Source organism: Bubalus bubalis, chromosome 22 (assembly GCF_019923935.1).
Source record: "Bubalus bubalis isolate 160015118507 breed Murrah chromosome 22, NDDB_SH_1, whole genome shotgun sequence".
NCBI lineage: Eukaryota > Metazoa > Chordata > Mammalia > Artiodactyla > Bovidae > Bubalus > Bubalus bubalis.
The window spans coordinates 45,230,953-45,257,019 of NC_059178.1; the positions used below are offsets into that span (position 1 = coordinate 45,230,953).

The window sequence follows — 26,067 nt, forward strand, 5'->3', positions numbered from 1 at the left end:
TCCTCAGTGTTAGGCTTTGTCCAGAAGAGAAGGTGGAGGGTCTGAAAAAGAAAGACTCAGGGATCAATCCTGGGGTTCAATTTGGCAATTTTTACGGAAAAAGCTGGGTGGAAGAATAGACAGTGGGAAGCTGATTTCAAGCTTAGAGAGGGAGATCTCTGAAGGGGAGGACTTTATGAGGCTGAAGAACTGGCCCAACAAGAATGACTCTTAGGAAGCTATAAGGATGAGGTTATGTGACAGATGCATATTGTAGCATGAGATTGTTGGAATTACAGATCTTACAATGTTGCTGCAGCTGTTGCTACAAGAGTCTAGTAATAACACGGAATAGGTTTACTATTCAAACAGAACAGGAGCAAACACAACAGAAATTCTTTGACTCTGCCTCCTGTCCTGTGACCTGGCAGGATCTTTAAAGGAAGGAAAACTGGCAATGGCTAGAATTGTATTCAACATCTTTGTTGTTCCCCACCTTCCTACTTCAACATCATATTGAAACCGCTTTGCTTTGGAGCCCATAAAAGTCCTGGTAAGCAGAGTTGTAGACTGTGAAGCTATTCTCTATTTGGTGTAAATAACCAAGGTTAGTGAAGGTTTTACACATATTACCTAATTCCTGGAAGGGGAGGTTGGGAGAGGTATATTTGTAGAAGTTGTGGATTGGGAGGGGCAGAGGAAACAAGACCCCAGACAAAATAAAGAGAATGTGTCAGAAACCTCTATCTTCCTGCCCTTTTGTTACAAAGGTTGCCATGGTACTAGAAAAAGACAGAACTCATAGCAAACATAAGAATGCATTATACTATGGGAGATTAAAAAAAACAACAACAAAAAAAAACTTTGCATATGTTTTTTTCTCTCTGAGTCAGATTTGGTGAGCCTATTTCCTGACTCACATGGTGTGTTGTATGCCGTGTTAACAGTAACATCTTCCAAAACGACACTCAGCAGGGCAGCCTCTACCTTTCTCACTGAATTCTGGGACCCACCAGTGACATAGCTACTGGGCTTCTGCTTGAAGCCAGTGATAAGGATTGCTGACATACAGAATTTCCAGGTGATGACAAAGTCAACAATGGGGCCGGGGTGTAGATAATCGAAGCTTAGAGGTAAAAGTCTCTGGTTTTTAAATTGTACAACCACCTCTGCCCTTCGTTTTCAAATAAGCAATTTCAAGCTGATCACAATAATACTGTAGCACCATTGGGATGTATCCTCTGAAGGAGAATTTCTGTTCTGGGCCGAATGCTGCAGCAAAGAGACCATTCCTGCCAAAGTGAATTTTCCCTTCCTTTGTTCCTTTTGATAATCCTGACAATTTTTTGTATGTACACAGAGCTAAAAGCTCTAATAGCTTCAGTTTTATAGATGAGGTAACAGGCTCAGGGACAGAAAGAGCTTCTCCCAAGCTGCACAGGACTCCAGCCTGGCTGAAGTCTCCGTCTTCACATCCTGCTGCCTTCCTGCCTAGGCAGCTTGGTCCCCAGGATGAAGACAAGTGCTTCCTCATGGCTTGGATGAGTGTGTGTCCTCTGTGTATTCAGGCCTTGAGACTTTTGTCACCGTCCAGAATCACTGGTCTTTAACAAGATACAGTCTCCAAGTGGCTAAACTCCCTTTTTCTTTCTTTTTTTTTTTTAATTTAACACACTAGCACATCTGTGTGCCGGGAGGATGGGGTGTTCAGAGCTGTAGCATCCGACCTCAGAGGCCCTGCCAGATGCGTCTGTCCGGCTTGCTCCTCTGCTTGACCTGCACTCCAGGGAGGCGCCGAGCTATTTAGCCGCTGTATCCCCTGGCAATCTGTTCAGCAACACAGACCAGAAGGGCTGCCGTGGGCTGCACCAGCTTCAGAATCCTGCTGCCATCTAGGGATGAGATGCAGTCTCGACGCGTGCAAGCGCGGGACCTGGTGCGCAGCCTGGCCAGGGCGCACTCCGCGCCTCCAGGGACCCATGCCTCCCGCCCAGTGTGTCGGGGTAGGGGAAGCCGGCGAACCAGAGGGAACGTAGATTAAAAAACATCGAAAGGGAAGAAGGATAGCCAGAGAAAAAGGCTGGGAGAGAAGGGCAGACACCTACAAGGACAGGACCGGAGAGGAGACGGAAGGCAGATGCAAAGGGTCGGTAGGCAAAAACACTGCGCCTTAATAATGATTGGAGTGTGTGTTTCGGCAGCCTGTCCGCTGTCCCCACGCGGCTGTCCAAGGAGGTCACAGCGTCCAGCTACTTTATTCCCATGTGTAATTGTCAAGGTTTCCTCTTCCAAAGGGGAGGGGGGCGAATACCGCCTTCGGAGACGATTGTACAGAAAATCTGGAGAGGAGATTTACGGAGTTAACTTTACGCATCATATCACCATGTAAGAGTCTCTTTCTTCTCCAAACAGAACAATAGGGCTTTCAAAGACGCCAAGGGGAGAGGACTGACTAGAGGGGAAAGGAGGAGGGGCGCACAGATTGGGGAAGGGGTCCTGCTGTTGCCGGGGAGGCCCTGCTGGGAGACTTCAAATCAAATTCTTTCTGAAAGGAAGTGTTATTAAAAGTAACTTTAATCCTTCCAGCCAGACGGCTCATAAAAGCATACAATTAAGTCAAACAAATGACGAGAGCGTTTTCTCCCCTACCTGTTTCCTCCTTCTGAGAGTAATTACCACAGGCTAGTCCTGTCTCATTCTGTGCAAACAGAAGGAGGGCTTCGGAGGTGCCAGGTTCTCTCTCCCTCTCCTGTCTTCTCCGCTGCCCCACCCCAAACCCGTATCAGCTCTTGGTACCAACCAGCCTGTCTGCAGATCCAGCCAAGAACAAAGGGGCGAATTTCAATATTTCCTCTTTGTGCAAGGTTAATTGAAAATCAAAAAGTCACTTTTCAAATGTCATATTAAACCCGCCACTGCATCAATTTCCTTTTGGTTCCCATCTCCATCGGGGAGAGAAAGTGTTTGCGGGGATCGGGAGGAGGCGGGGAAAATAGGGACACAATGAGGAAAAAGAAGAAGAAAGAAGTGAAAGGATTCAAAAAAATCACAGGTACACACAGACTTTGATTGCAGATATGCTAACGGTGCAGTGGAAAATTGTTTCCCAGACTGTCCTCAGTCAAAGGCGGTCTTTGCATTCCATACTGTTGCTTGATATTCCAGAGACAGAATTGCATCCTAAACCAGGGGAGATTAGGCCTCCATGTTTTTATGTTTTAGTAGATAGATCACAATATGATTGTCATAAATGCCACGTTTTAAAATCTTAAAGGGTAATGTAATAACCTGACCATCTTCATCCCCCTTCCAACTTTTATTCCCCTCTGGAAGAGGTATGCGGGTGAGTGTGCGCATGTGTACACACACACACACACACACACACACATGCTTTGTGCACAGAAACACATCTTTAAGGCAGAAACACAGCTCCACAGGCTTCAGTTTTGTGTCACAGGGTATTTTGAAAGCTTTGGGCTTTGTGCTAAAATGTAATGACCCAGCACCATGAGCTTTGCTGCTGATACAGTAACTGTTGTTTCTCTTTTTAGCTTTCTGGAGACACGGTTTCATCATCTGCAAAATGGAGTGCACATCTGCCTCCTACAGTCACCTGCAAAGATTATGTGAGGTGCCACTTGGACAGAACCAGCACATATGGGTTCCTAACTGAGTCTCCGGTTCCCTAGATCTGATCTTGTTCCTACAGGTTCCCCGGGTCTGGAGACTGGCCTCTGATTCCAGCTTCAAGGAATCTAGATTGTGTGTCTGCTTCATGCCCTGCTCTAAGCACTTACCAGTCCTCCCTGAAGACATAATGCCTGTCGCCTTCTTTTCTGGAAAATACTCAGTATTTCCTTCTTGTAATGAACAAATAGATTGCTTCCCTAAGGATCATACTAATCATAATAGACTTTTCTAGTGGGCATCATTTGATTTGGCCTAGATTGAACTTTGTAGTATACCTGCAAATAACATTTTAGCTAAACAGGTAGAATTGTGGACTGAATTCCTCCTGTATAAGCCACGGTCATAAGCCATCTTTCCATTTCAATGATATTGTATTATTGTGATTATACTAGATATGTCCCCCAACCCCAAATGAAGGGAAGGTGAGAAGGTATCAGCTGTCTAAATTCAGCAGATTGTATATACAGAGGGAAGCACTCTACAACATCAACCATCTAGCTTGTGTCAAAATTCTAGTAGCGTTTTCTTCATTGGAAAGATTAACTAAACAAACCTTTTTTTTTTTTTTACCTTTAATTCATCCCTGGATAAATGTACCCTGTGTCCTGTTGGACCCTTTCTTAATTATGGGTCTTAAATACATTATTTCATCTAATATGTGACTTTTCTTAATATGCCCACAGTGGGCATGTGGACCATTTCCATGGGTAGAACTCGTTCTCCTATAAATTTTTATGAGTGTATCTGTAGCAATTTGTTGCATATACTTGTTAAAATATATGTGCCTTCTCCTGACTCTCTAAACTTTTTGAAAACCATGATCATATCCCTCCTCTTTCTAACCCAGGAAATTAGAAGTAGATGCTTAATAAACACTTGTGGGAATTTGAAGAATTAAGGAAAAGAGAATGAATCTTGAGCTTTGTCAGCATTGTATTTAGACAATTTCCAAAACTATTTTTGTGACGAAAACCAACTTAATGATTGCATTGGATCAGCAGAAAAGCAATCAGATGATTGGATGAATTTATACCTTTAAGAATTTGTAGATATAGTCTAAGTTGACAAAACATACACGTGCACCCCAAAATGTTCTTTTATCAGGTGAGGTTGTTTATTTAACACAGAATTGCACTGAAAGTTCATTGGCAAGACCTACTGATTTCTTTTTTTATTTTTATTATTTTATTTATTTTAATTGGAGGTGAATTACTTCACAATATTGTAGTGGTTTTGTCATACATTGACATGAATCAGCCATGGGTGTACATGTGTTCTCCATCTTGAACCCCCCTCCCAATTCCCTCCCCATCCCATGTCTCAGAGTCATCCCAGTGCACCAGCCCTGAGCACCTTGTCTGGTTTCTTAATTCATTTGGGTTTCTTAATCTTATGCAGAGCTTCCCTCATGTAACACCAGTCTCCAAAAGAGACAGCAAAAGTGAGAGAGGAGGGAGAGATGAAAGAAAAGAAGGTAAGTAATCAGCTATACTTAACTGATAAATGTGCTCTGGATTTGGAGTGGAATTCTGACACACTTGTAGGACATCTTTTAAATCCCTACCTTTAGAACATAGGTATGCTTAGGATCAGAGAAGGCAATGGCAACCCACTCCAGTACTCCTGCCTGGAAAATCCCATGGATGAGGGAGCCTGGTGGGCTGCAGTCCATGGGGTTGAGGAGTAAGACACAACTGAGTGACTTCCCTTTCACTTTTCACTTTCATGCATTGGAGAAGGAAATGGCAACCCACTCCAGTGTTCTTGCCTGGAGACTCCCAGGGACGGAGGAGCCTGGTGGGCTGCCGTCTATGGGGTCGCACACAGTCGGACACGACTGAAGTGACTTAGCAGCAGCATGCTTAGGATACTATATCATTTTTCCTCATTACTGCTGTGTTACACTTCCAGAAAGAGATTCTTTAGAATCTTTATTAAGGCCTTTAGGAATAAGAATTGAAAACTAAACACATGAAAAAAATTTATTCACTGTAGTAATAGTAGGTAATAGAATCTATGGCTATGCATAGTAAGAGAAAACTCTGAGAACTTGGTTTTAGTAAAACTGGAATCTTGTCCTGACATTTCCTATAATTTTCTATATAACCATGGGCAGGAGCTAAATCTCTCAGATATACTTTTGCTTTTTTTATTTTTCTCCCCTGGACAACTCCATGATAATCCTGATCTAACATGTGGATTATGGTGAGAATCAAATGAGTCAATATCTGTGCAACTGTTGTGAAAGTTATAAGCACAGTAGAACTAGAGGGTGACATTTATCTATACTCTATTTTAGTAACCTGTGTTGAGTATACTGAATGCTTACTGTCTGGTGACTTTTTTTTTTTTTTTTTGCTATTCTGGGCTGGGAGCTGACTTGCAGTTGGCTTTAATCTCTTAAACAATAAAAGATGCTAGATTACAGTTTGTCATTATTACAAATATTTTTGATTGTGGTCTAGTGGTGTTCCCATAGGTTGAAATCTCACAGAACCATTCTTTTGGGAAAAATGGATGTAAATGTTGCAGCATCTGAAGGAAAAGGAGTCTCAGAGACGGCAGGACAGCTAGGATTTGCAGGGCCCAAGTCTCTGTTCATTTGCATTGCACTCTTTTTATTTCCCTCTTTCACTCTCTTTTTAAAAACCTCTGTATCCTCCTTACTGCTAGTATTTTGTGAGATATTCAAAATGTGTATTTAATCCATCCAAGTTTGTAGTCTCCAGTGTCAAAGCTTCTGCTTAATGCTGAGTTAATGCTCGGTCGTGCCAAAGCTTGAAGCTTTCAACGCAGCTCGAAAACCAGCTGCGACACATCACTAACGCGGAGGCTTCGGCTCCAGAGACTGCTGCCTGCATGGAGTAAATGCATCATTTTTTAAAGCTTTGTCAGTGAAATCTAAGAGCTGTGTAGAGTGTAATTGGGGATCTTTGAAAAAAAAATGTATATTTGAAATCATTTTACAAGAATCATCTGGGAGATTTCCTTGAAATTTTGTCTTCTAAATATCTCACTGCCCCAGAAACAGCTCTGGCATTTTGGGCATTTTCTGTTTTTGATCGGATAGTGTTTCTTCCCTTCCCTCAGCCATCTTTTCCCTTTTTGGTGAGCTGAGGAAAATGAATTTGATGAAGCAGACATTTTTCTCTGTCTGTATTTTAGAATTACCGATCTTGAAAGGAAGATGACCCTGGATTACACATTGCTACTCCAAGTGTGGTCCATGGACCAATAACATCTGCATGTACTGGAAGTTTATTAGAAATGGAAATTATATGTTGAATCAGAATTTCTGTGGTTATGGCCAGGAATCTGTGTTCTTACCAGTCCTCTGAGTAATTTTTCTCAGTGCAAAGGTTAGAGAACCATCATTCTAAATTACCTGGATTCAGAATATCTTGATGCTGTACCCTTGGGAGATGGGCATACACTCTCACTCAGAACATTTTAAGGATCGGTGACTCCCTACAGTTAAAACAACCTTTTCAACTAAGAATAACTGTTAAAAGTCCTTTTCAAAATGTATTGAGCAGATGTCTGCTTCTTTAGTATTTTTTTATTCAATACATGGTATATGATAGGCAGTCAATATACTTGCATTAAAAGGAAGAAAATATTGATCTTAGTTTTGCCTTCTAGGTATGCACATGTAATCCAATTAATCCGTCTGATATTTGGTCCCATCACCTGAAGCCCATAACACATGTGAAAGCTGTGAAGACATCCTAGTCCTCTCCTCTATAGGTTAACCACGCCTGAAGTTCTCACTTTCTCTGAAGAAGATACTGCCCTGGGCTCATCCATTTCCTGCTGACTCTCCTCTGGATCTGAGTTATTTCATTGTTTAGAACAATGAAAACCTAAGGACCTTTATGTATTATCTGAAAATAAACCAGCTTTCCATGTTTCATCCTGCTGCTGCAGCTGCTAAGTGTCTTCAGTCGTCTGACTCTGTGCGACCCCATAGACAGCAGCCCACCAGGGTCCCCTGTCCCTGGAATTCTCCAGGAAAGAATACTAGAGTGAGTTGCCATTTCCTTCTCCAATGCATGAAAGTGAAATACAAGTGCAAACAATTTTAAGAAACTTAGAATTTTAAATTTAAATCTGTTAAAATTAGTATTATTAATTCTGCTATGTTGAGCTTCTGCTGTTTTATCATATCTTTGTTGACAGTATTCCCCTGTAGAGATCTAAAAATAATAAATGCTTATTAAAGAAAATACCATAAGAATGCCTAAAAGAGAATCCTAAATACCCATGTTTATACAATTCAGACAAAACAGCAGACAGTAATTCCCTCTTTCAACCTTACCTACCCTATATATACAAATGTGAGTTGTTAGGTTTATGGGAGCAGATGGAGCAAGAATTAGGTTAATTTAAAATATGTGTCTTAATATATATTTTGATATATGCATGCTTTTATAAATTTAAGATTAGTTTCTAAATAATGTATTATTCATTTTTAAAATTAACTCTTTAACATGAAAACTCTCTTAACACCCAAGAATATTAACAAAATATTGTAACTTTAAGTGACTGAAGAGTATAATTACATGTACCATAATAATTTTAATGGCTTTTCTATTATGGGACTGCTATGGGCTGAGTTGCTGCCCCTCTAAATTCATATGTTGAAGTCCTAACCAATATCTCAGACTGTGACTATATTTTGAGATAGGATCTTTAGAGAAGTAGTTTCCCTGATGGCTCAGACAGTAAAGAGTTTACCTGCAATGTAGGAAACCTGGGTTTGATTCCTGGGTCTGGAAGATCCTCTGGAGAAGGAAATGGCAACCCACTCCAGTATTCTTGCCTGGAGAATCCCATGGACAGAGGAGCCTAGTGGGCTACAGCCCATGGGATCACAAAGAGTCAGACACGACTAAGTAATACTTAAGTCATAATGAGGTCATCAGAGTGGGATCTAAGGCAATATGACTGGCATCCTTGAAAAAGATAAGGACACAGAGGCACACAGAAGGACCATATGAAAACACAGAGAGAAGATAGTCATTTACTAACTTACAAGTTAGTATTAATACTTAGATTATAAAGACTAACTTGCTTGCAAGATAAGTTTAGTTTCAATAAACTTGACCTGATTATTTACATAAATACAACAAGAATGGTGATTGACTATATAGATCTTTTAATCTGCTTTGCTTGGAGAAGTAAATGGCAACCCACTCCAGTACTCTTGCCCGAAAAATCCCATGGACAGAAGAGCCTGGTAGGCTACAGTCCACAGTCTCAAAGAGTTGGACACAACTGAATGACTAAACTTTACTTTACTTTGCTGTAACTTTTCATAAAGAATCTCAAGATTGAACATTTGGCCTCTTTAGGCTAAGAAGTCAAACAAAAGATTTGCCATTGGATAAAATTTTGTAATTTTGGCGAATTCCTCTTTTCTCAAGGTTTCCAAGATATCCTGAGAAATTCTTTGCCTGCCAGGATGTGACCTTCCTAACTACTCACCTAGTAAGGCTTCCAGAAATCCTATAAGCAATATATCAGGCTGTTCCCTCCCTACCCACCCAAGGGGCTTTATGACTCCATAAAGGTAATCTTAGTTCCTATTTGAGTCTACGTAACTAGTATTTTCAACTGTGCTGTTACAAGGAGAACAAATATTTAGTTACCGTAAGTAAACAACTATACTGTCATAAAAATAATAATAGTCACTGAGAGTCCAAATCCTGGAGGGAATAGGTGGAGAGAAAGAGATAAATGTTTTCATTTTGCTTGTGTGTGAGTGTTTGTATGTTAGTCCCTCAGCTGTGTCCAACTCTGTAACCCCATGGACTCCTCTGTTCCTGGGGTTTTTCAGGCAAAAGTACTGGAGTGGGTGACCATTCCCTTTTCCAGGGGATATTCCTAACCCAGGGATCAAACCTGGGTCTTCTGCTTTGCAGGCAGATTCTTTACCCTTTGAGTCACCAGGGAATTTACCAAATTGTTGTAAATCATAATTAGCTTAAGAGAAAAGAGAAAAAAAAATTTCCTTAAGTCTGGGAAAATGAAGATTAAAAAGCCAGGAATATTTCAGACAAGAAGTCATGAAAATTATAATCATTTTCACCAGGTCACTGAGTCCTATGTAATTAATTATTTTTGATCTTGATCATTTGTTAGCAGTTTTACAAAGCAATCAGTTTTTCCATTAGTTCTATAATTTCTTACTCAGTTCAGTAGTTTGGTCTATAAGTTATCAGAAACATGCATTTGTCAAAAGTCCTGTAAATCTTCTTGAAGAAAAAGCATTTCTGCAAAAGCATCAAAAAAAAAAAAAAAAACAAAACACTGTTTAAAAATAAAAAGACTTAAACTGTTATGATTAAATATCTTATTATCATGCAATTGACAAAGACATTTAGTTATTTCTATGTTACAACACCTAAAATAACTAGAATTATGACTTATCAGAATTTTGGAAATTGGATATAATTTTATATAACACATATTAATAACATTCATCCACATAATAAAACCTAGGGAGTTTTATTATCACCTATTTGACAATGTTTCTCATGCAATTTAGCATGTCAAATAAGACTAATTAGTTTAGTATCTCTCTTTGAGATTTTTAAGTGGTCCTCTGAAAAAGCAAAAAGATAGCTAGAGAGCAAAATAATTTATTTAGCATTTAATTTGGGAAAGTTTGTCAAAGATATCAAAAGACTTTAAAATACTTGGTCAAATAAGGTCATAAGTTACTGTGAAACAGTACTGGTTCACTTAACCAAAGCAATAATAAAATATTTCAAAGACAAATACAAAAAGTTACAACAGATTAATTAAAAGGTAAAAAGACATTCATAATATGTACTCAAAAGCAGGTCAATAGTCAATGAAAACTTTGTTCTCTTTACACAGAGATAAAACTAAATTTTAGAGTTGTACTAGCTTACTTTTAATATTAATATTCATTTACTCAACTAAATTCATTCTATCTTAGCCAGGCCTGACCATGTAAAAAAGTCTTCTCTCAAGGCTTTTTTTTCCCACATACCTTATGCAACTTTCTTTTTTACATTAAAATTGTGTCATATTCTTTCCCTTTATTTTTTAAAATTAATTCTTCTTTAGAACAGAATTACTTTCTTTTCACTAAACAAAATATATTTCCATTTCTTATATCTTTTAAGAAATTTCCTTGCATAAAATGTTTTTCTTACTAAAGTATTTTAATTTTATCTATTTAATAGATTTATTAATTCTAGAAACCTTAATTTCTAATGAACACTAGGAAATAAGCATTGTGTACTGTTTGTTATACCAATACTCTTTTTGTTTAACAAGCATAGTTATATTTCATAATTTCTAGAAACATACATTTCCTCATAAAGTAGGTAAACTTAGCCTTGTTTAGTAATTAATATTTAGTCTTCCCAGGTGGCTCAGTGGTAAAGAATCCACCTGCAGAGCATGAGAGGTGGGTATGATCTGTGGGTCAGGAAGATCCCCTGGAGAAGGAAATGGCAACCCACTCAAATATTCTTGCCTGGGAAATCCCATGGACAGAGGAGCTTGGCAGTCTACAGTCCAGGGGGTCACAGAGTTGGACATGACTTAATGATTAAACAACAATAATAACATTGTATCTTACTTGGAAATAACCAAGACTAATTCAAAGAATTCTCATTATTTAACTTAGCAAAACTTTAAGTTTTAAGTTATTAAAAGATTTTGGAAACTATTTTTAAGTTTTATCCCACTTACATCTATCTAAATCACTTGTTTCTAACAATTATGTTTCGATTACCTACAAAAACTCCATGACACAGTAAGCAAAATCAGCCATCGTCCCAAGCAATTTTTCTTTCTGACAAATTTTGTACAAGAGATAGCATAAACTTATTTATTTGACTTTTGGTAAACTTATGTAGAATGAAGTTTTATATTTAATGATGACAACTCTAAAGATACCTGATTCTAATTAAACAAAGTGTTGAATTTTCATTTTTTTATTTACTAAAGACTAATACTAAATCATGTGAATTAAAAAAAAATTAGATTTGTTTTTATTATATATTTGAAAAATTGTATATAAGCTCTTGTTTATTTTAGCTAATTGGAGCTATTCTTATAAATTAATTTTGGCAATACTACCCAAGGGTAGGATAATACCATATTTATGCTATTCATACATAGACATGCATACATACAGATAGACATTGACAGATATTGTATAGTTTTCATCTTAAAACTTTAGTCATGAGTCAGGTACACTACAAAACTTACTAATTTATAAATAACAGTTGAAGTGAGTTAAGTTTATCTGCTCAGATGGCTAAGCCTTTGTACCATTTGTGGAAAAGACAAGACTTGAGTTTGTCCTTGACCAATAATCTTTAAAGTGAAACTGAAAGTGAAGTTGCTCAGTCATGTCTGGCTCTTTGAGACCCTGTGGACTGTTGCCTACCAGGCTCCTCCGTCCATAGGATTTTTCAAGCCATTTCCTTTAGGAGGCAGCTTTTCCAACAGTTTGTACTTTAAAAAGCCTTTCTCCACCTTTATTTCTTTTGGTTTCAGGTTCTAGCTGATTGAATTAACTGGGCACAGTTTCAGGTGATTATGGACTGTATTTATACTTCTGATTTTGTAGAGATTTGCAAAACAAAGACAGTTGTTTTCAGTTCCACAAATAACTGGTTTGAATATCAAAAGGCTGCCCATCCAACTATACTTACACTTTCTTTAATTTTATGCTTTATATCAGGGAGGCAATTTCCAATAAAAATGGAAATCAAAAGATTTCTGTGTTCTAGAAATTCAGAGTTCAATGTAGCACGTCTTCCAAAAGTTTGTACAAGGTATTCAATAAAGACCCTCTTTTTTGAGCAAGTAAGCCTGAGACCAGTTCCTCTTTGGAGCAAACAGCATCCACCATGGCTCCTATGAGCCCCTCTGTATCAGCCTCTTCTTTCCACCTCACACTGTGTGAGCTCAGGCAATCCTGCTGCTGCTGCTGCTGCTAAGTTGCTTCAGTTGTGTCCGACTGTGCGACCCCAGAGACAGCAGCCCACCAGGCTCCGCCATCCCTGGAATTCTCCAGGCAAGAACACTGGAGTGGGTTGTCATTTCCTTCTCCAATGCAGGAAAGTGAAAAGTGAAAGTGAAGTTGCTCAGTAGTGTCTGACTCTTTGTGACCCCATGGACGGCAGCCTACCAGGCTCCTCCGTCCATGGGATTTTCCAGGCAGGAGTACTGGAGTGGGTTGCCAGTGCCTTCTCTGGTCCCCGCAATACAATTAGGCAAAAGAAACCCAACCATCTTATATAAAGCCTGTTCAAATACACCAATTTTCTTACAAAATTTTACCTCACTTCTATCAACGCTTATACCTCTAAATGTAGCCTCACTAGGACTACATAAGCAAGTCTGAATCTTATAAGACGGTAGAAGTGTTCTGCCAGGCATAACACCCATTTCAATAAAACACTCAGGCAACATTGACATAGACTCTTTTTGTAACATGGGCTCAAACGTTCCAACATTTATAATCCCTTCAACTCTTACACTTTTATGTTTACTTAACCTAATTGTGGAGGCTTCCCTTGTGGCTCAGTGGTCAAGAACTCACCTGCCAATGTAGTAGATGTAGATTCAATCCCTGGGTCGGGCAGATCTCCTTGAGAAGGAAACGGCAACCCACTTCAGTATTCTTCCCTGGAAAATCCCATGGACAGAGGAGCCTGGCGGGCTCCAGTCCATGGGGTCGCAAAAAAGTCAGGCATGACTTAGTGCCTAAACAACAACAACAAACTAGTTATAGCATGAGTCAGTGTTCCACCAGTGAGTTTGGTATCACAGCTTGTGGGGCTTCCATATTGAGCCCTGGAAACTTCTCTGAATCCCTTAGCCATTTTACCTATTCCCATGTGTAGGGAAAGAGCAAATTAGCCAAGATGGTGGTGGTCAGGCTCTCTCACCCAATGTCTTCTCTCTCTTGCCCCACGTTTTATAAATAATGATTATATAACAGCACTGTGCATGTGCATCAGGAGGTACTCACTTGGTTGTGAGCTACTTTGTGCAGTATGCCTATATGAGTACTGGTGATGATGTCCCAGTGCATCATCTGGGAAGGCTTTGCTGCTGTGGCTTTGGGGCTACATTGCAGCGGCATCATGGTTATGTTATGTGAGGTTATGCTATGGCTCTGTTATGGTTATGTTGTGGCTGCTGCTACGGCTGCTGTATCAGCCAGGAAAGAGGCTGTGTTATGGCCGCCCTGCCAGCCAGGAGAGAATAAACGTGTCTGCAGTTCCTATGGCTCTTTGCATCTTCTTCCAGCCTCTTAGCTTGAGCCTTGCCTTCCCTGGGTTCAGCAAACAATGAAAATAGTGTGAACAGCAAGACAATTGGCGTCATGAACAGGATCAGCTATACAGCATGTAAGAGGCCTTGGATTCCCAGTGAGGGGTTGAGCCAAGGGACCAAGGACTTTGAGTAAATCTTTAACTTTAATTGTCCTAACTGCTATCTCCAAATAATTGCTAATCAGTGTAATTTTTATCTTCCATTAAAAAAAAAAAATCTCCAAATTATAGTGGACTTCTTAGGGGCCTTTAATGCTAGAGAGCCGTGGCGGGGGGTGGGGGGTGCGGCAGTCCCTTTTGCCCATGAACTTTAATACAGAACTAAAACTTTAGTTTTTCTCACACTTATGTCCATTTTATTCATCTCATTTCTTATTAACCATCTAAAGGTTTTCCTTCTGATGGATGGGTTCCATGACTCTTTCTTTTCCAATTCCTCTTTGTTCCATCTCTTTCAATATTTGCTTTATTTACCTTATTTCTTAATAATTCATTAAAAATAACCTCCTTATTGGGAAGAGTCCCTTGACTTTCTCCTTGGCTTCCTCTCATTCTCTTGTTAATTAATCTAATGTTTTTATTAACATCTGTAAGACCCATGAGGGGAAGTTGAGACTGCAAATTCAATAACACTTCCAAAACCATGTTTTTTTTTAATTAAGGGGTTCTTAGTTTTAGTTGTTATATTTCTTTGTATTCATCTTTTAATTTAATATTTCCATAGGTACCCATAAACCTGTTGCAAGAAGAGGGACCCCTTCCAAAGTCCAAGAATAGGCTTTTATCTATCACTCAGGAATGAATTTTCAAGGGAGACAGACATGCTGACAAAGCAAAAGACTTTATTGGAAATGGGTACTTGGGAGGGAAGCAGAGGGGTAAGAGAACCCAGGAGAATTACTCTGCTACATGGCTTGCAGTCACGGGTTTTATGGTATTAGGGTTAGTTTCAGGGTTATTGCTGGTCAATCACTCTGACTCAAGTTCCTTACTGGTGACGTGAGCATTGCTCAGCCAAGATGGATTCCAGCAAGAATGATTCTGAGGAGGTTGGTAAGACATATGAACTGGTGTCTCCTCTCTGCTTTTGACCTTTCCCAAATTCTTCTGGTTCATGGTAGCTTATTACTTTTTCATTCCTTACCAGACTCTCCTGTTGTAAGATAACTCATGCAAATGGTTACTATAGATTCTGGCTGGAGTAGGCTATTTTGATCAGTGGTTCCCTCAGCAAAACAGCTTTTTTATGATGTGGTGGTTTAGTTGCTAAGTCATGTCTAACTCTTGCGACCCCAGGGACTGAAGCCCACCAGGCTCCTCTGTCCATGGGATTTCCCAGGCAAAAAATACTGTAGTGGGTTGCCATTTCCTTCTCCAAGGGATCTTCCCTGACCCAGGAAATGAACCTAGGTCTCCTGCATTACAGGCAGATACTTTACTGATTGATCTATCTCTTTACTGATGAGAGTTATCTAAAAACTCACCAATTTAAAAGTTTTTCCAATTTAAAAGATCCAACATCTGGCCATTAATGAGTATAATCTTAATAGCAATTACATCCAATAAGCCATTTTATGGATTAACTATGGATGAAAGGGATTTACCATGAAAGAGCATAAAACTGAGTAACTCACCAAAACAGCTAAAGCCCTCACATTAACTACTATACTATCTTTAGTTAAAAACAGAAAGAGATACTGGGTATAGTGACTTGGGACTTCCAAGGGGAGGAAGACAATTCACATGGAGATAGAAAAGCAAAGGTTTGGTAATCAAATGTCTTCTGGGCCATACAGAGATAATGGGACATTATCTGACTGAATTCTGATCTCTAGGCTCTGCTGAGTTTCTCCCACCATACCTATCTCATATTCTTTTTTTTTTTAATTTTATTTTATTTTTAAACTTTACATAATTGTATTAGTTTGATGTTTCTGGTAACAGCACTATTCCAGAAATAGGCCTTTTAAAATCTAAGTACTTTAGGTAGCTAGAAGTGAAGTGAAGTGAAAATCTCTGTCATGTCCGGCTCTTTGCGACCCCATGAACTATACAATCCATGGAATTCTCCAGACCAGAATACTGGAGTGGGTTGCCTTTCCCTTCTCCAGGGGATCTTCCCAACCCAGAGATTGAACCCAGGTCTCCCACATTGCAGGTGGATTCTTTTTTTTTTTTTAATTTTATTTTATTTTTAGACTTTACATAATTGTATTAGTTTTACCAAATATCAAAATGAATCCGCCACAGGTATACATGTGTTCCCCATCCTGAACCCTCCTCCCTCCTCCCTCCCCATTCCATCCCTCTGGGTCGTCCCAGTGCACCAGCCCCAAGCATCCAGTATCGTGCATCGAACCTGGACTGGCAGGTGGATTCTTTACCAGCTTAGCCACAAGGGAAGCCCTTAGGTAGCTAAGGAAAAGGTAAATACAAAGACTCCCAGAGTCTTGTTTCTTAAGCCTTGCTATGTTTCTACAGATTTGAATGTTGCGCTGAGAACAGCTGCTCGAAGATAGTTCCTTCTGTAAATCTCCACAGTTTTCCAGAATCAAGTTACCTGTGAACCCATTTGAATCCTCACTCTTTAAAAGCATGCTATGTAAACCAGCAGAAAGTAGTGGGCAGAGACTGTTTCCTAGGACATGTAATCCATGGATGTATTAAAATGATTGTTTTATGTCATCAAAAAAAAAAATCAGTCTAAATTAAGGCTATGCCAAAGAGACACATTTAGGGGTGGCATATTTTGCTTCTCTATAAATGTATAGAAGATGCTTTCTAGAATCATAGATTCCTCTTGTGGAAATAAAGATTAGAGAACTATCTCTACAGATCCCTTCTAACATCATCTACCTGTCATCTGCACAGGGAAATATTATACTTGCAAGAGCTCTTCAGCTTATTAACAGCATAGCGTGTTTGTGTTACTGTTTGTTGTTTCAAAACAGTTGACCAAGTCATCTTTATCCAGGAAGGAACAAGATGTTTCTCTACTTTACCTCAGGATAGAGGCACCACTATTTTTTAAGTGATTCCACCATTGGATCCTTTCAGAAACAGAAGATCTAGTGATATCAGTTGGTGTCTACACTCTTTATAAGCTGCCTAGAGGTGGCAGTCCTACAGGAAAATGTTATTTGATATCTACCTTGGCCATCAAGTTCTACATAACTTGCACACATAGCAAATAGAAGGCAGGGGGAATCTTTGGGTAATTCCTCATAACCTTGACCAAGCTGATTTGGGAACACATGTATAAAATATTGCAAAGACTCCCAGGAAGAAAAAGAGAGAGAGATTTTTATGGGACTAATGGCCTCTAAAAGCAGGTAGTGATGAACAAGCATCATAACAATTGTCACCAATTTAAATTTGGCTCAGAGCTGTGAAAAGCACAATTGCATCTTCAAGTAAAGCAGAGGAGCAGATGAGCCCACACCTAGAGACTTCCAGGAGACTTTATAAGCAAGTAAATCTAGCCAGGATCAGTGGCCTCACTCACAAAATGTTGACATGATCACATTGTGAAATTGGGGTACCTCACTACATAAAGTGTGTCACCTTACCACATAAAGGAGCAACATGATACCTGAGGTAAGGTACAGAGAGAGAAGAAAGTACAGTGGTTGACAACCTGGTCTTTGCTATAAGCATGCCTTGGTCTGAATCTTTACCCTACCATGATCCCCTATATAACTCAGCAAATGATTTAGTTTCTTTAAGCTTCAATTTCCTCATCAAGATCATAGTAACAGAAACTATCTCATTGATGGGTTGCAGAGATTAAAAGAAATAATGCATACAAAGTACTTTATACAACACCAGCCATATTAGCTACACAGAACTGCTATTATTATTGTTCTTAAACTTGGATTTGGCACCTCCAATATGTCTTATTCATGCTGTGTTACTATGATGTTTAAGTTATGATAAGTGTCTGATGAATGTTTGTCAAATGGAAATTATCTGAAATTTAGGTAGCTTAGATACGGAATCCAGAGGTTCCATGGTGGTCTGCATGATGGCCTTGTAAATTTAATTTTACAAACACTGTAAGTGGGGGATTAGGGAGGAGAGTCCGTGAAGCTAACTGGGTGTAATGACTCTTGCAAATCTCCAGGTAGTGGTGTGATCAGTGGCAAATGAGGGAAAATGTGTTAAGATGTCAGAGGAGGGAATAACTGTGGTTATTCAGTGAAATTTCTATAGCTCAGATGTCTCCAGCCACTAGGTCAGATGTGTGTGTGTGTGTGTGTGTGTGTGTGAGAGAGAGAGAGAGAGAGAGAGAGAGAGAGAGAGAGAGAGAAAGAGAGGAGGGAGGGAAAAAGTGAGAACTCTGTTCTATTTTGGGGCCAATCAGATAATCTTGAGGTCTTGACTTCATTAGGTTTAGTGAACAATATTGTTGCCACACTTTGGATACATTCTACTGAAACCGATTCTAATTCTCACAAGACTTTTCATTAATTTTTTTACCCCCCTTGGGCATGACAGTGAAGATGCCAAAAGTCTGTGTCCAGCTGCCAGAAAGTGAATTTCTTATTACTGCCTCCTAAGATGTTGGCAAATAAAACCACATATGACACTTTTTCAGTAATAACCTTTGCATCTATTTCATTGATGTGAAATTAAAAAAAAAAGATAAGAAGAAACAACAAACCTCTGAGATTAAATAATGATTTTCTCATTTTTATATCCCATACTTCTTATTTTTGTAGTATCAATATAGGTTGGATGAAATAACTCTCTAGAAAATTTCTCTAGGGGAATAAAATTTTCTGACCATCCAGGAAAATAATTATCAGGAACACAACTACTAATCAACAATTATACAGAATATTGATCATGCTATTCTCATCTTTCATCTTGGCCAAAATATATAACCAATGGTGGGTAAATCATCTTATCCTGTTCTGTTTACTTGACATAAAACTTTGCAGTCAAGACTCTCACTCTAGTCCTGCCAACGCAGATGCCCATGTTTCAATCTTAACTAGTTAGGTAACAAAGCAGAAGACAATTTAAGACAAGAAGTCTCTGGCTGCAGAACATCCAGATTTAGCTCTTCCCTTGTAATTACATTGCCCCCTTTAATTACTCCCTCAAACAGACCCGGAAGAGGAACAGTTTTCATTTGTGAAGGCAAATGTAAAAATGAGGACCAGTGAGGTCTAAAGTCGGAAAAGGCAATGGCAACCCACTCCAGTACTCTTGCCTGGAAAATCCCATGGGTGGAGGAGACTGGTAGGCTGCAATCCATGGGGTCGCTAAGAGTTAGACATGACTGAGCGACTTCACTTTCACTTTTCACTTTCATGCATTGGATAAGGAAATGGCAATCCACTCCAGTGTCCTTGCCTGGAGAATCCCAGGGACAGGGAAGCCTGGTGGGCTGCCATCTATGGGGTCGCACAGAGTTGGACACGACTAAAATGACTTAGCAGCAGCAGCAGCAGCAGAAGTCTAAAGTGTATCTGAGATAGAGTGAGCAGACTTCAAAGGGGAGTTACAAGTGAATTTTTCTATGTAATGACAGAAGTACCAGGGAATTCATGGGTCTAATCAGTAACACTTTAGATCTACAGATGTCCTGCCTATTTTGGAGTGTATGTGAACTTTGTAAGATACTTGATTTTTATCACTACCACCATTGGTATAGTCACTACTCATCTTTCATGAAATTTATCAAATTATGGCTATTTGTGTTTTTATTTTATTTCCACATTGGGTTCTGTGACAAAGATGATGTTCCTCACATCCATTCTTCCAAGGAACACAGATATTTTACAATAAACCATAATTGAGTAAATAATAATGTCATACTTGGTCCTGAAAACATTATACAAATTTAAATTTTTAGCAGGCATTTTACAAATGATGTAAGCAAAAATTTAAAACTGACCTAGCTATTTAAGGCATTAATTTCTAATACGTGACATTGGAATTTGGAATGAGTAAATAACAAATGCCCAATTCTGAGCAGGAAGGAAGGATGCTTTTGGAAACCTGATGCAACATACAAGGCCCAGAAATTTGTTGGATTGTGGCTCCACCTGGCCATAGGACTGATGGAAAGTTAAGTTCAGTGACTAGTGTCATTGTATGAAATTTTCTCAAAGTTTATATCTAAATCATAGCTGACTTTGGAAAACCAAATAAGAACTAAGAGGGTAACTGACTGGAAGAAATCTGTGGGGACATAAATTAGATCCATAAGATCTTTTTTGGGGAAAAATATACACAGGGTCATTTTTGGTACTCAATAAGAGTGAGCAAAGTTCTGTTTGGAACATTTGGGAAATAAGTGGAGTTATCAGAGGTGTGGATAAAACCCTTTTACAAGAGTGATGCTTTGTATAAGCCATAAGTGATCCGTTGTGACCACTTTGCTTCTTTGTTCTTGTTGTAGACTATCCTTGTCCCAACTGGTGTTGTCTGGAAATGCCACAGAGGTTTAGTGGCTTCATAAGACATCTGATTTTTCCATCTTTATCAAGATGGACAAAGATGTTTGATTTCCTTAGATAAACTTAGACAAACACATCCTTAAATATCTTTACCTAATCATCTTATTGTACTCTAAAATCAACCATGAGGCTGCTCTCTGTGAAGCCATAATTGTTTAATTCTTGAGATGTTCTATCATGAATTCCCCTTTGATCTGCTTTTTCTACTGTGCTTTTCAGAAACAAAAAAAAAAACACCTATTCAACTAGACCTTTAACAAATTTTGCAAATTCATAAAAATGCAAACACACAGACACACATACACACACAAACGTGCGTGTGTGATTTACCATGTCTTCCCTCTCTAAGTCTTCTAAGTTTCCCAGTAAATTTAGGTTTGTTCAGATCTGACAATTTTGTCAACTTGCCTGAGGTGGGCCCTGTCCCCTCGCTGTAGTGGTCCAGATCTTGAAGGGTCCATCTCTGTTTATAATACAGAGAGTTCAAATACAGAGTGTTACCAGGCCACGGCACCCCCTGGAACCCACATTTCACATATTACCTCTCTTTAGAATTCCAGATGCTGTGCCCAGACCTATGCTTTGACATCACTCTTCTGTGTGGGCACCCACTCTGAGTCCTCATACCAGGCCAGTTTCTCCAGCAACATATCCTCTTGCTGCTGTCAGACTCCTTGGGGCCAAATTCAATCAATTTGCAACTGTTCCCTCACCTTAAATGTTGTTTTGAGAATGGTGAACTTACACTTTATTCAGTCCTTTAAAAATTAGACCTGTAATAGATTTCCCTCTTGACCATCAACATAGAGAACTCTTTTTTCTCTAAAGCCAATCCTCCTTCTTTTTTTTCCCTCAGTTTTCTGATAATGCTTGATCTTCACTGCAGTTCCTCCCTGGGACAGTCATCAGTGCAATGCTCTAAATGTTTTCCTCCCTCCAGGCCACTGGTAAGACTGTACTTCCATGGCCCCTCTGAAGCTGAACATGTTCATTTGACATTTTGACCAATACGATTTGGAGAGTCAGTGCACATTCGCTTTGCTCCTCACTCCTGTGTTGGTAATTATGACAACACAGAAATGGAATATCCTCCAAACTAATTCTCTCTTTGGGTATATTAAGAGTAAAGTCACTCAGTTGACACATGATGGACAAATAACAAGTAAGAAATAAATTCTGTGTTTCTGAGATTTTGGGGTGATTTGTTATCTTTGCATAACCAAGTTCAACCTGGCTGATACATTCTCTAAGTCCTTCATGTCCTAGCTTACATTGTTAAGAAACTTATCCTCATGCTCAGTCATGTTTGACTCGTTGTGACCCCATTGACTATAGCCCACCAGGCTCCTCTCTCCATGGGATTCTCCAGGCAAGACTACTGGAGTGGGTCCTTCTCCAGAGGATCTTCCCAACCCAGCAATCAAACCAGCATCTCCTGCATCTTCTGTGTAGGCAGATGGATTCTTTACCACTCAGCCATCTGGACAATTCAGAGAAAAAAACTCCTGTATTTTTTTAAAACCTTTTATATATCTGAAAGAGGGCTCAGGTCAGTTCAGTTCAGTCACTCAGTCATGTCCAACTCTTTGCGATCCCATGAATTGCAGCACGCCAGGCCTCCCTATCCAACACCAACTCCCGGAGTTCACCCAAACTCATGTCCATCAAGTTGGTGATGCCATCCAGCCATCTCATCCTCTGTTGCCCCCTTCTCCTCTTGCCCCCAATCCCTCCCAGCATCAGAGTTTAGAAACATGCAGATGATAAGTCATTTATTCAAAATAAATTGATTGAAAACACAGCCTTTTTTTATCTCTAAAATTATTCTGGAGGGAAAGATCATGTGAAACTTTTTGGAATTATTGAGACTGAATATGAGCATTAATAATTATATAGACAGGAGACATAAGAAAGTCTACGTTGCCATGATAAGACCCTGAATAAAATATATTAGAGAGATCATGGGGACATCATAAAAGCACCTAGTATATTAACGGATCATCATGTGTGTAATAATTCATTACACACATATTGATCAAAACTTTCTACATATTGACCTTGATGGAAATGTAGTGGTAAGTAAGATTTCTAGAATCTCTATTATCATTGAGCTTTATAGTCTAGCTCAGAAAAACAGTAAAGAAATGATATCCACCTTAGAATTCTGCTGAGTGCTATAAGGAAGTTTTAGTATGATTAGAGGTATAGCACAAAATGGTTTAGCCTGGCCTGGGATAGCAAAGTGAGGAAGACTCTTTATGGAATAGATTGGGAAGCATTAGTAAAAGTAGAACTAGAACATAGGGTAACAACCTAAATGGATTTGAAATGAGGTTAGTCAGGAAGGTGAAGGCTCTGTAAGAAACTTTGTTCTTCATTCCACAGAAAGGGGATTTTTGAGGAAAGTAAATACAAGGCCAAATTTACATTGCTTTGCTTCCTTGTCAACATTCCTCAGAACAAATTGTTCTGACTTGATCTTGGCTCATTTAGGGGATGCTATCATAGGTCATTTAAAGTTATGTGTTGAAAAACCAGAGTTAAAATAGCAATTTCTAACTTCTTAAGGCCATTGTTGTGGCCTCAAAATCTATAAACCGTGGTGATGTCTGAATTAAATCTTTTATATACACCTGAATTTTCAAACAAGTGAGGGTGATTTCCTTGAAGACTAAGAGGTAGGAACTTATTTTACCTCCTGAGATGTTTAAATCTTGAGTTGCCTGTGAGTATGGATGCATATGTATGTATGTATATTATATGTGTGTGCACATGTGAATGTATCATTTAAATTATATATGTGCGGGAAAATGTTATCATTGCTGTTAGGAAATTTTCAAGCTAAGCAAAAGAGAACTGTTGGTATTCATTCATTTGGAAATAAATCTACACAGAATGTCTTTTTAAAATAATTGTTTTCAAAATGTCATTGGTGTTGCTTTTTTATCCATTTAGACCCTACCATGGCATACGCCAGTTTTCTTTTCTGGGACTCAGCCCATCTTACCTTCTCCTTAGAGGCTGTCACTCAAGGTAAGTGGAGCCATGTGTGACCGAGAACTGGGGATGGTTGAAAGTCTGGCATCAGTGCTTCACCACATTGGAACTTCTGCAAATGAGAGATTTGATATATTGAAATCTTTCTGAAATGAAAAGACAACCTCTGTGGGAAGAACTGGAGTGGCCCCCAAAGTGTCTCAAAGTCATCCTGAGAAAAGATTGGCATGATGGGCGCCATGTGGCTGCATACCAGTTCTGTAGGGCCAGACTTGTGATGCCCTCAAATGACAGCAGAGGTGGGCTCTGCCAGCAGCTGTTGAGGGAAATGATGGAAAGTGGGAAGACTGCAGAGTGAGAAATAAGGAGAAGCACTCTAAGGAGACGCAGAGATTTAAACAGTGTGACTCAGCCAGATGGCTGGCCAAACTTACTGGCAGATGGACCAGCAGAGAAACAAAAATGAGGAATAATATGGGTACTTGGAATCATGGCTTAAAACTATCTTTTCCTTGGTAAAATCTGAGAAAAATTAAGGCTTGGCTCCTGATTACTTGGAGCCAATATATATTCATATACCCAAGTTTTATATATATATACACATACATACATATACATACATATGGGGGGGAAATGTCCTAGGCTGGGTGGTCTGTGTTCCAGTTTCACGATGAAGTGAAGTGAAGTGAAATGAAAGTCGCTCAGTAGTGTCTTTGTCTCTGCAACCCCATGGACTACTCTTTGCGACCCCATGGACTATACAGTTCATTGAATTCTCCAGCCCAGATTACTGTAGTGGTTAGCCTTTCCCTTCTCCAGAGGATCTTCCTGGCCCAGGGATCGAACCCAGGTCTCCCACATTGAAGGTGGATTCTTTACCAGCTGAGCCACAAGGGAAGCTTCCCTATGAACACCTAGGAAAGTGATGTGTGGTTTAGGAAAATTACCAGAATTTACTGAGCACTTCTTTTTCAGTTGCTAAATCATGTCCAGCTCTACAAGCCCATGGACTACAGAATGCCAGGCTTCCTGTCCTTTACTATCTCCTGGAGTTTGCTCAAAGTCATGTCCATTGATTTGGTGAGGCCATCCAATTGTCTCATTCTCTGTTGCCCCCTTCTCCTCCTGCCCTCAGTCTTTCCCAGAATTAGGGTCTTTTTCAGTGAGTTGGCTCTTCACATCAAGTGACCAAAGTATTGGAGCTTGAGCTTCAGCATCAGTCCTTCCAATGGATATTCAGGGTTGATTTCCTTTAGAATTGACTGGTTTGGATTTGATCTTTTTGCTGTCCAATAGACTCTCAAGAATCTTCTTCAGCACCACAGTTTGAAAGCATCATTTCTTCAGCCTTCTCTATGGCCCAGCTCTCACATCCATACACAGCTACTGGAAAACAAAAACAAAAACATAGCTTTGACTATACGTATATTTGTTGGCAAAGTGATGTCTCTTAATTTTAATATACTGTCTAGGTTTGTGATAGCTTTTCTCCCAAGGAGAAAGTTTTTTTTTTTTTTACTAAGCACTTATTATATATCAAATATTAGATGAGGCACTGGTTAATGACTGGTAAACAAGATAGTCTATGCATTCTGACTTACAGAACTGATGGTTTGTTGAAAAAAGCAAACACAACAATAGGCAATCATAATGAAATTTCATCAGTGACACAAACAGGTAACTATAATGTACATTGGAAGCATCAAGGAGAGAGATTTTGGTGAACAGGAGGGACTCAAGGGACTGTTTCAAGAGAAGGTAGGCACCAAGCTGAACCTTGATATCTGAGAAGTCAGCTAGATAGAGAGAGAAATTGAGTAAATGAGAGAAAGAGGGCAAGCTTTAGGGAGTGGGTTCTAATCAAAAGGAAAAGAGAGAGTATTTGCAAAAGTCCGATGGTAAGAAAGCTTGTTGCAATCACCAATATGCAAACTCCATCACAGCATTTTCATCATAGCTCAGCTTAGCCTACCTTAAACATGCTCAGAACACTTACATTAGCCTACAGTTGGGCAAAATCATCCCACACAGATCATAGCTGATACTAAAATGTTGAATATCTCATGTAATTTACTGAACACTGTCCTGAAAGTGAAAAATGGAATAGTTGTCTAAGAACAAAATGGTTTTCTAAGTGGATGAATTGTTTACCCTTGTGATCTCACAAGTTGACTGGAACTGGCTGCCCCTGCCCAGCATCACAGAGAGTGTCATACTGCTAAGTCACTTCAGTCGTGTCTGACTCTGTGTGATCCCATAGACGGCAGCCCACCAGATTCCTCCGTCCCTGGGATTCTCCAGGCCAGAACACTGGAGTGGATTGCCATTTCCTTCTCCAATGCATGAAAGTGAAAAGTGAAAGTGAAGTCGCTTAGTCGTGTCTGACCCTCAGCGACCCCATGGACTGCAGCCATCCAGCCTCCTCCATCCATAGGATTTTCCAGGCAAGAGTACTGGAGTGGGGTGCTATTGCCTTCTCTGAGTGTCATACTACTAGCCCAGTAAAAGAGTATAATTCAAAATCTGAAGTACAATTTCTACTGAATATGTATCACTTTTACACCATTATAAAATTGAAAAATCATAAGTTGAACCAT

The 26,067-nt window shown here is 39.4% G+C and overlaps 1 long non-coding RNA gene across 1 annotated transcript; it reads left to right on the top strand.

Annotated features, from left to right (window-relative positions):
- Positions 1-1,900: 1,900 nt before the first annotated feature.
- Positions 1,901-7,579, top strand: LOC123331153. The gene is made up of 4 exons (XR_006547644.1): positions 1,901-2,125; positions 3,531-3,610; positions 5,068-5,143; positions 7,312-7,579. It is a non-coding gene; the product is annotated as an uncharacterized LOC123331153 (long non-coding RNA).
- Positions 7,580-26,067: the final 18,488 nt, after the last annotated feature.